The sequence below is a fragment of the Harmonia axyridis genome, chromosome 1 (genome assembly GCF_914767665.1).
Source record: "Harmonia axyridis chromosome 1, icHarAxyr1.1, whole genome shotgun sequence".
Lineage (NCBI taxonomy): Eukaryota > Metazoa > Arthropoda > Insecta > Coleoptera > Coccinellidae > Harmonia > Harmonia axyridis.
The window spans coordinates 79,573,333-79,585,494 of record NC_059501.1 but is presented as its reverse complement, the minus strand read 5'-3'; the positions used below and the strand labels follow the sequence as shown (position 1 = coordinate 79,585,494).

Below are 12,162 nucleotides of genomic sequence, written 5' to 3'. Positions count from 1 at the left end.
TACCCCAGGATGAATAACTCCTGAGGAAGTACCATCTTTTCTCGTTTCGTTGTTTCTGCATCACTACTGCTGTTTGTACTTCAAATTGTGCCATTCACAAGACCTATGATCAACGTTCCCTTCTTGTGTTGAAAAACGCTCGTCATACAATTTATTATTGATGTGATTAATTAATTTTTAATCCATTATTATAACATAAACTTTTTACACTGTAAGAAACTACATAAACTATTAAAGTGACAAAATTTAAATGTTTCCAGGAAAGGTTCCCTCTTCACGTTGAGAATCCCATTTTTCAACCCAACTATTGGGGCAAATTGAATGAAACACTCTGTTGAAATATTGACATGGTTCATAGTTTTCGCCCCTGATTTTTTGGCATCGATGGAAGTCCAAATAGCTTTGGTAGCAGTAACGGGTCTGGTTGGTATTTGGGAACCTGGGGTCGAAGGGGGCTGTTTTTAGTTCAACCTTTTGGGTAGACATTTTCACCTTTCAAAATATGTATCTCCAGCAGTTTTAGTTATAGGACTGATGAAACAAGAAGGTCATTGGGTACTGAATCAGGACTATATGGCGGATGAAAACTTTTTGACTACTCAGAAATTCACTTTTTCGAGCCGAAGTTTTAGAGCTCGCGTTGCCATGATGAAGAATGATTCTTCTGCGTGATTTTATTTTCGAATTCCCCCAAACACTTTAGATGAGCAAATGGTAATGTACCACTCAGAATTGAGTGTTCTACGGTGCTATAATGATACAGTAGTCACATGTCTGGTTATTGCGAAGAAAAAGGCAAACCTTTGCTTCGAAGTGCTTCGAGCACAACTGTTGTGGGATTTGGTTTATCTGGGAAGACCCAAACTGGCGAATGCAGGTTAGTTTTGGGTTCATATGCATATAACGAAGACTCGTCACCAGTTTGGATCTAATAAACGTCTTTTGAAGCACCGATATTAAATTTTTTGAGTATTTCATCGCACCTATCGACACGAGCATCTCATTGTGTTAACTATAGGTACTTAAAAGCCTTAAGACCTAAGTCTTTATGCAAAATACGGTGTAATGACGTTTGTTAAATGTCCAAATCCCAAGATCGACAAGGCATCGGCAAATCTGGATTTTGTCAACAATACGGGCTACAGCAGCAATATTCTCAGTTGTTCTTGAGCGACGTACACAGTTTCGATTCTTTACTCCACAAACTCAACAGCTCACTGTGGTGTTTCACGGCGACCCAGAAGTGCTTCAGTTTTTCAAACTGTGACTGCAAGCTTTACTAAATTTTTTAGTGAATTTAAACGACTTATTGAAGTCGTTGCATTGGCGTTGTTGACCTTCGAATCCAATTTATTGAAACTCCACTCTCAGATTCCAAACAAACTCGATATTCCACACTTACAACCCTGTCCGAATAACATCCCCTTGCCCATCAGTATGTATGATGTGTAGTCTGCGTACTCAAAACCAAGGACGAAACCTCAGCGGACTCCCCAGATCTCTAATGGGCAGTTTGAGCCCTTCGGGGGGATCCGCATAAACTGTCTCCCGCCGATAACAATGAAGGAACGACCGGAGGGTAACTTTAATTCAACATTCGCCTCAGGCACTGTTGCACCCCAAGAAAACCCGCGGATAACGATTTGTGCGTCTTACCGGGAGGCGGAAATCTGTTGAGGAAAAATTGGGGCGCTTTTTTCTTGTCGAAGGTTATTATTTTGCGGCTTCGTCGATTGATTGGGTTGAAAGGTGTTTGATTGGGGGTTGTTTGAAGGGTAGTTTTGATGGATTGTTGACGGAAAATGTTTTTGATGAAATATTGGAAATCCAAGGGTGTACCCAGGATCGAAATTAGGGTGGTGGGGCAAACCATAGTTGTTCAAGTTGTGGCATTTTGTAAAATAACAATAATTTCACAATTTTCAATAGTGTAGGTATTTTTTTTTATTATTAAAATTATTTCGAAATTTGTAATGAATTCCTGCGACAAAATTTAATGACGATTAATTTTTTTGCCTTCAAGGGGGGTCAGGTTCCCCCTCCGGCCCCTCGTTGGGTAAGCCCGTGTGGAATCTCAGAACACTTTATTTTTTATAATTGATGAAACTCGACTCATATCTCAAAATACTGAAGGAGGCCTCAACAAGTTTGCAAGGTTTAGATGATCTGGTTATCTAATTAACCTACCAGATCTACCAAGTTTATGCCGATCATTGATCAACAACTAAACAATTAACAATGAATATTGAACTTAGGTAAAGGGTGTTTTTTTTAGAGCTATAGAACCTTGAATTGCAATAAAACAACGACGGATTATTCGATTGACATGAATTTTATTTATCCGCAAGATAATCTTGTGGCATTACATTTTAAATATGATTTCTGGCATATGACTGCCACGGCTGGCTCAGATGTAGTCCAATCTGGACGTCCAATTTTCGATGACTTTTTCCAACATTTGTGGCCGTATATCGGCAATAACACGGCGAATGTCGTCTTCCAAATAGTCAAGGGTTTGTGGCTTATCCGCATAGGCCCCACGGAAAGTAGTCTAGCGGTGTTAAATCACAAGATCTTGTAGGCCAATTCACAGGTCCAAAACGTGAAATTAGGCGGTCAACAAACGTGTCTTTCAATAAATCGACTGTGGCACGAGCTGTGTGACATGTTGCGCCGTCTTGTAATGCCAACTCAAAGTTTTCCATATACCTCGAAAAAAACACCCGTTACTATTGATATTATGTACGGAGAAGTCGTGGTGGTCATTTGAATTATTTTATTTTACATACATAATGAAAGTAAATTTGTGTCTCACTGAATAATTCATATGTTGTTTTCAAATTGTACCATCGCTGTTGGAAAACTCATTTCGTTACAAGTCCAAATGATGACATCACTTATTAAGGTCAAGAAACAAGACGTTGCAGTAATTTTCCATAGAATCACATTAGTGATTCTATGGAAACTAACTAACTTACTAATGGAATTACTGCAATGTCTTTGTTTCATAGCGATATCGTCAAGAATGTTCAAGTTATGGTGGTGCGATGAAAATTTTCGTTCATATTTCGAAAATTAGGGGTGGTTTTTAGTCTCTGCGAAAATACCAAAATTACTTAACATACTCTTCCAGAAAGTAACTAGATATCTTTCAACAGTATCTATGACCCCTCAGCCAGGTATTAACCTAAGTATACATTGCACCTCTCCGCCAAATTTGTCTACCCGTTTTCGACCCACCCCCGTATCCAACCCCTCCACAACCAGCTCCGTCTACCGACCCAACTATCGCAACACACACGAAACCTGCATCGCGAAAACACACACGCTGCGATCAGCATCATCCTCATCCTCCGATCACCTGCCCCAAACTTCAACCCCCGACACGTCGCGCGCGAGGTGTCCTTGAACCACCCCGGTTCGAAACAGGCTCCCGAGGCATTGGGGGAGTGTGTCGGCCCCGAAACCCCCGGCCGCCGTCGGTGCAACGATCTCTCTCTCTCGACGCTTAGTCATACCAACCCCCCGCCCCGCTCTCCTCCCGGCGGCCGCGCGCCCCTGAAAACGTGGGGTTGTGTCCCTTATTCGTAATGTCTAATCACTCTGTAGCGGGCGGTATATTTATTCAGTTTTATCATAACTGTGTGTAGTGTGTGAAGTGCGTTGTCGCGAATTTTGTACGTTTAGTTCGTGAAAACGGGCTGGTTTGTGTGTTTTTGTGTGTTTGTCCCCGGTTGACGGGCGCCGATGAGGCGCGAAAGGCGCGAAACGTGGTGACGAACGCGGGGTTTTATTCTGTGGATGTTTTGAAAGGTGGATGGAGATGAAGGGTTGCGTCGTTTTTGAATGGCGTCGACTGCGAGCGTGTTTATATGATTCTTAGTAAAGTATGGGTTGTGTGAGGACTGAGGTTATACTCGACAAGGAGTAAAAACTTGACACACATTTTATGACGTTTCTGTCTCTAGGTTACGAATTGCAACGCTTTTTTTCGTTCTAAAGGCTGTCTTGATTCGCGAAGTAGTATTTTGTGTCTAGGAGCTAGATGGATAAAATAATGAGAACAATTTAATTTTTAATGATGAATGGAATGTTCAGTTGAATATGTATCTTGATGGTTTTTTAGGGGGATGACTCAATAAAATCTTTCGATTATTCCACAACTTAGTGCTCATAATATGGTTCAATATTTACCTAATGTTTTCTGTTTGATTCTCCTTGGCCTCTGTAAATTTTCCCTGACGCTTGGAGAAACTTAAGAAAAACTGTTTGTGTTTTTGCAGGACTTGTATCTGTGTCACATTGTCACATTAGATAAAACAATGAATTATTGACTTCATTTTCGAACTGAAGTCTAAATTCCCTGCTAGTTTCTCAATTTCTCTAACTGTTGAAAAGGATTTCGTAAAAAATGCTTCAGTTTTTAACTTCAGAACGCAAATATCATTGAATTCAGTTGTTAACAACAGGAATATTAACATATCGAATGCATAATACATGTTTTATTTTCTCTTTAGCTCACGTTATGGTTTGTGTGTCCAAAGTAACTTTAAAAATTTGCAACATGTGTACGGTATTGTATGGATAATCCGAATAGAAAGTTGGCAGGACTGGTTTATTCTCGGGTTTATCAAATCATTCAGATTATAGAAATCATATTTAATGATATCTACAATCCGTACGTTGTTCGGATTATAGAAAAAATTTCTAGAGTGTGCAAACTTATTCTCATTGAAAAAATGTTGTACTTTATATAAAAATATCTATTTCTGCCCATCAAAGACATGAATTGAATGATACGATCGCCTCTTTAGTGGACACTTTCTGAACAGATTCATCTTCGTTGTCAGAGCTTTCATTTTCCGCAGTGACATCATCAATCATCTCATCATCTGCCTAAATCTCTGTGTCTTAATTTCTTCGACATCACCTCGTGTCCATTTTTGATTTTCTGTTTGGATCATAGTACCATTTACTTTGTTCACTTATTTCACTGAATCAAACCCTTGATCTAGTCCTTCTCTTGATACTCTCACAGGATTCAAATCTTCTGCATTTCATTCTTCCGTTCGGATTGCAGAGTTCAGGCTGTTCGGATTATACTCATCTTTTCACCAATTGGGCCGTTCGGATTATAGGGTACTTCGGATTATCCGGGATTCGGATTACATTACTGTGTTTCAAATATATTGCACAAAACAAGTCGATGGTATTGATGAAATATTACTAAAATTACTCAGGAATTCTAGGGCAAACTTCAACATGATTATCTTTTAACATATTCATTAATCTTCTCTTTCCTGAATAATAAGAGATTAGTAGCAAAGCTCCTTTTTTGTCTATGAAAAATTCCGGATTATTTAGGTTTACAAAGAAAACTATAATTTGGAAATATTGAAAGTATATCAAATGAGAAATTTACTTATTTATCCGAATTCCTATTTGAATACGTGACAATGCTAAATTCAAGATGAATTTTTCGATCGATATTTTTCCCCATTGTGAAACGTAAAGCTCATTTAAGGCTAGATGACAAAATGGAACACTGTTAGTGAGCTAACCGCTCACAATTTTGAATCGAGGTTAGGTTAGATCAGGTTAGATTTTGTTAAATTGTGTTATATTTCAACTTCCCTAATCAACAAATGAAAATTTGTCAGTTTAGTTCAATATTCCAGATTTCACAATGATATAAATGAATTTCGTTTCAAATTTTATGGCAATACACCTGAAGCATGGAATTCGTATAGGATTATCTTAGATTTTGAAACTGATAGCTAAAAACTTATTTAGAAGCCATTGTATTGAGATGCTCAAGAAAATTGAGAAATCTACGATAGATTCCATTTCAGACCTCTTCAGTATTAAGAATTTTTCCATTAACTGGTTTCTAGATGGAATCGAATACGCATGACGCACCCAGTTGTCCCGATCCAATTCTTTTTATACTCATAACAACTCCTTGAAATGATCACAATATTTTTTTCTCACGTTCCCAATTGAAAATTCAAATTATTCCATATCAATTCCCATGGAATCTCCGGTTATCGTTTTTATAGTTCCCAATTTATAGTTCACGTAGGTGAGAAACGACTGTCTTCTGATTCAACAGTCACCGAAAGTCCAATAAAGCGGATTTGCATAAAAACACCCAAGACACATATCAAACCAACCTCCTATTTAATATTTAAATTTCGCCTGACGTGGGCAGACGGCAAACATCAATTAAAATCGAATACTTTGCGCTATGCATTGTCGAATTGTTTACATTTTGGTTTATCTTGAGTTACATGGAAGGCGTCTTTTGTAGGTGACGAAAACATGTCCGTTTTTGAGTTAATTAGTGTTTTCGGTGGAAATTTGAGGACGTTTATTGATGGAAGTCATTTGAGAAGATTCTGATAAATAATGGATTTGCGGAATTAACGAAGGTGTTTTAACAAGCAGGTTGTTTTGGACATTCGTCCAACGTGAAGAAACAATTAGGGGAATGAGTCTAGCGAATCTTCTCAATTAGGACAAGATTCCAACTTGATTGGTTCTCCAAACTTTTTTGGTGATTAATAACCTAGAGAGACATCGGCTTCTTTTGGTGGACAGTCTGATTGATAAACAGAGAATTTTATTAGTTGGTTAAGAGTTTAGTTTAATAAATGGTAACAATTCAATGATTTAAAAAGTTAAGATCAGCAAAATAAGAGTGCGAGATGCAAAAGTTCAATGAAACATGATTTTTGTAGCAGAGCAAAGTGATTTTTATTCATTATGAAGTGGTAATGGGCAGTAAGAAGGTATTACTTATATTATGTGGTCATCGCAAAGGCTTTTTTCTATCAAAGACTTCACTTGGATTAGTTTGCTGAGGTGGTTATGTAGAAGTAAATGCAATAACACATTTCATAGTTGGCCATTACGACTTTACTTGCCTATGTGTACTCTCTTAGAGATTTGACACAGTTTCTAATATCTGCCTCTAATGTTACGGTGGTCGTGAACTGATTAGCACAAACCTGTGATTCAAGATCTTTGAGGCGGAAATTCAAGGTGTGATAGGCAATTTTTATCCTGAACCCGGTGAAGACCAGATTAGGAAAGTTTCTCCAGGGGTAAAACAAATGAGGCTTCAAACATTCGAATGGGCTCAACTGGTTTATAACTTTCCAGTTCGCTCTCACTACTTTACCTAACTTGACTTCAAAGAAAAGCGGCAAAAATCTGTTCGATGATTCATTCAATCCATTATATGATTTCATCAGTAAAAAATTCGGCAGCTTTAACTAATAATAATATAGCTATCGAGGTGAAAAAGAGTCTCATTCTTTAGAACAATGGTTTACACAAAATCAGCATAGTCTTGGCTATCTGAGGTTCCAGTAGAAAGAGTTGTTGGATCTTGTAACAGTTTGCCAACTCCGACGGATTGGTCCTGACAAAATAAGAATGTCATCAAATGTGGCACTATTCAAACCTTGCATTCTTAACGATGCATTCTTCACTTTTTAAAGCAACAATTCAATAATTCTGCATTATTACACAAGAAAGATTCCTCTATAGGTTGGACCATCCATTGGTTTCTTTTATTAGAAGTGTTCATCAATTGTAGATGTTGGATTATCAAATTGTGCATTTCTTGAAAAACGTAGGCATCTTTAGAAGTTTTCAGATTGTAGCTCTCAGAATGTATCTCAATATTGGCGTAGATTCTATATTCCAGATCAAAGATTTCGTCTTAACATTGAAGTCGTTTAGTGTTCTTAAGAATAATCAAGTTTTGAGTTACAATATACGACCTAAAAGCTACACGGCTATAGGAAAAACATCAGTTGGAATTCTTGAACACTTCCTTCTTTTATTTCGCACTTAATTTCAATACAATCGATATTTATGATTCTTAATATTTTTCTCCGAACTGACCATAAAGCTGTCCCAACAAGAACGCCCCTATCGACTGAATAGCCATTGAAAATTCGCAGTGATACACAACCAAATCAACAATTTAATGTGCTTTTTCATATGACTTCCATCAATATGTAAACTCAAATCCAGTCGCCTAATAATAATAATGTTTGTTATATCAAGTGAGATGATAACCCTTGTTATAATCCTCTTCATTTCATTCAACGTATTACATTGAACATCCACAGAAGAACCCGATGACTAATCAAACCTCCAGCTTCAACGAAATAAACACATCTCCGGCCATACCTGACCACCTCAACGACTCGTAACGCTTCGAAAATATACGATGTGTACGCACCTTCCAATGAAGCGAGAAAAAACCAATCCGACATTACAACCGTCCGTGTAATCGCCACCAGAACCGTCTTCCTCTCTTGAATATTTCACGCGTATTTGCCAGATCGATTTGTCTCACCTGCGTCGGCTCGTCTTTGAAACGAGCCGATTAATCGATCTACGAAAGGTGTTGCGCGCAAAATCTCTAACGACCATTAGAAGATGCAGTCGAACGAAAAATCCTGCGGTAACCGTGAAAAGGAAGCACCGCCGTCTCCGCACTACCTGCCTGATATACCCCTGCCGACGCCACCTCCGATGGCCAACATAATGATGACGTCACGGTTTGATCTGCAGACCAGAGGCGGATGCGGGTATCGCAGGATCTTGAGCTCCAGGTCCACGGACTTCACGTCTGGTCGATCTCCGATATTCCCTAGGTCCTCGACTTTCCAGCGGGATAAATCTGGCTTTAACGTGTACAGGGATAGGTGCTTGAGCTTGTCGCCTCTGCCAAGTCGGCACAAACCTTTCGAGGTACCTCCAAGACCGCCTATGGAACTCCCGAAGAAGCCACAGCCTTACAAACCGCCCCAAACCGGAAGTAAGTACCTTCCAAGGAATTCCATGGTGTCGGAAGAGATACAGGAAGTTGAGGAACTCAGGAGGGAGTTGCAGCAGAAGTTCCGGCCAAGCAAACCCCAGGAAATATCTCCTGAGTACCAAAGCGTGTACTTCAACGAGCACTTCATGTCGGACATCGATGAAAACGAGGAAATAAAAGAGTTTTCCGTGGGTTACAAAACTCCAGACACAGACGTTTCTGACGAAATGCCAAATGTGAAGAATTTCCGAAGGAAATCCTTGGATGTCAATTACAGCCTAAGTACCAACTTGGACTACGAGGACGTCTTCGATTCTGGTGTTTTTATGAAGTACTACAACCTAGATTCGGTGTATCCTAGACTGCAGAAGTTCACAAGCGAAGACTCTCGTAAGTTCCAAACTATATCCTCCATTGATTTGAGACACGAGATGAAGAAGCGGAAGAAAAGGTGCTCGAAGTACAACTATGAGTATGAGTTTAGTGCTAGTTCAGTGTCTTTGCCTGGTAGTAAGATTGAGAAGAAGCGGTCGCATGGTACCAGGAAAGAACTCAATGAAACTCCTTCTTACAAGAGTTCCGAGTATTGTAGTGACAGTCCGAGTTCTGTAAACTTGGAGGAGTATGGAGAATGTGCCAAGGTTGTCACCAAGAGTCCTCACAGGCCTGTTGTTAAAGTGGCGAATATAAGGTAGGAGTGTGTGGATCTATTTGTTTGCTTATAGAGAGTACAAAAGTTGTTTTTCGAGAATGAAATATTTTTTGATTGACCAATCCAACAGGAACAGAGAATATCAGTTGGATTTTTTTGGCAACAATAGCTGAGAAAATACAATTAGTGATGTAGGTTGCACCGGCAAAATCAATACACAATTCCTACAAAATTATTCTTGAACATTTGTTGCATACTATAGAGTTCTAAAAGTTCTACTTTGTCTTCTTACATCATTATTACTTCCTAATTTTTTCTACCTCAACGTCGACAGAATTTCGCTCATCAATCATTTTTTGTGTTTTTTTATTCTTTCATAAATAGGAACGATTTTTTGTCATATAATCAAATCAAATCAATCTTTATTAATTCCTTTAAGACATATTATAATATATAGGATATGTCAACATAAAATAAGTACAATCAAAGTAAAAAGCACATTATTATAAAATTTAAAATAAAATAATTCAATATGAAAAATAAAAATTACGAAATGCTAAACGAACTGAAAGAATCACAGAAAATTTCCTCCAAATGATTGAACAACCGGCAAAAGTGGGAAATATTTCATATCTACTAGTATTGTGTTGTGGTATGCATAAAATACCATCATGTCGAGTCTGATAGCGATAAAAGTGAAAACAATTCATCAACTTGCGCAGTTCAGATTCCACATGTAGTTCACAGTTCAATATTAGTATATACAAGGGAGTGACATAATTTTAAAGTTCCTGAATATTGATCTACATGTTGAGGTTTTAAGCCGAAAATCAGGCGAATTTTTTTTTTTTTGTGCGATAGAAGCACGACTACTCCTAGAGGACGCACCCCACAATATGACGCCATAACTCAGGTGACAATTGATCAGCCTTAGTCAATCCCCACCGAGATCCCCCCGAGTGCATCAACTGGAAGTGAGTGTTTGAGATGATGTAAAGCTTAAAACGACTAATTCAACCTTTCACATAGATGGTCGATTTGAAAGTGCCACCTCAAATGTTTATCAAAGTGCAGTGCAAGAAGTCTTATGCATTCACCAGACTCCAGACCTTCACCTTTTTTGCTAAGAATTAATGGCACAATTGAACCTGAATCGCGAATACCAAATTTGAGGACTTTAGTTTTATTCACATTAGCAATGAGTGAATTTTTTCAACACCAGCCCTCAATAACCCGAAGGAGTAGTTCTCACTTTGCCTTTAATTCTTTAACTATCAGCTTTACAGCCAATGAAGTATCATCCTCAGGCAAAATTTTAATACACTCAACAACACACTCTGGCAAATCATTGACAAACATTATGAAAAGTAGTGGTCCAAGGTGTGAACCCTGGGGGAAGTTTCCACTTAGCTTCTTCGAATAAGATCGTAGCTTATTCATGTAAAATGTCTCCCGGTATTCACAAATGAACCCTGATTTTGATGAAACTATTCAACATTTTCTGAACGTTGTTGAAGTGTCTATGTTTCCTACTGAACACAGATGACATAATGAATTAAAGAAATAATACAGAAGAATATTCAATCGAATATTCATGAATTATTCTTAAATATCTCCTAGTATTTGCAACTGAGCACTGATTTTTATAAAACAATTCAACAATTTCTAAAAGTTTTCGAAATCTTTCCATGATCAAATGGCATTAGCAATCAAACACAAATGAAATAAGAAATCCCAAACAATAATACAGAATGTTGTCATTACAACCATTTTAAATTGTATCACCTTCTCCGAAAACCCCTTACATCACCAGGTGTCACTGCTCAAAAAACCCCTAACATCAATAGAATTACCCAAGATCGAGCTTATACACGTATCCTGTCATGAATTTATTATTTGTCATGCTTCATCTGTCCGATCAGATAAAACCGTTGAAAAGCAAACCCGACAGCACTCACCGAATTGATAACACACCCCCGCAACCTTTGTGCTCCCCTCTTTCGCCCCTCCTTATCATCTCCGACCACAGGGAAGATTTCATTCAACATCTGAGCCAAACATTCCTCGCAAACTGAATAAGGAGAGAGCTCCACGTTAATCTGAATTTATGTGATCTCACATATGCGTCTCATAAATATAGCCTCCCTTATAACATCACACTCCCCCCCGTTAATTCAATCAATATTAGGTGGGGATGAAGAATAGGGTGACGAGAAATCCATAGAAGTAATTGCGAAACAACGTACTGTCTCGTGGATGCAGTAGTGTGTTCTGTGCATGCGAGGCAATAGTTGGAATTGCTGGATATAAATCAAGACAGGGGAAACTATAACTATAAGACAGGTTCAATTGGGTTGAGTATGTCTGAGGTACTTACTACAGTAAGTGTTAATGTTGGGGAGGCATAACATTTTGGTTCGAACAATTCCTTGAGTAATATAAACAAAATCAACGTCACTTTTGACGTTATTTATAGTTACTCATACACTTCTTCCAGCTTAGTGTTGGTGGTCTAACAGATTCTTACAGGTTATCCAATGTTCATCCAAAATGTCTGAATTATCTTTTCCAAAATAAGCATCTTTTCGAAAATGCTTTGACTCAAAGCAGTAATGAAAGACGAGACCCACAAATACATATATCCCAAGCATTACTTCACAATAACTGAGAA

General features: G+C 38.3%; 1 protein-coding gene across 1 annotated transcript in view; it reads left to right on the top strand.

Moving 5' to 3' along the window:
* Positions 1-12,162, top strand: part of LOC123680738 (protein prickle-like) — a 348,884-nt gene that overhangs the window by 74,315 nt on the left and 262,407 nt on the right. The gene's annotated exons all lie outside the window — the stretch shown is intronic.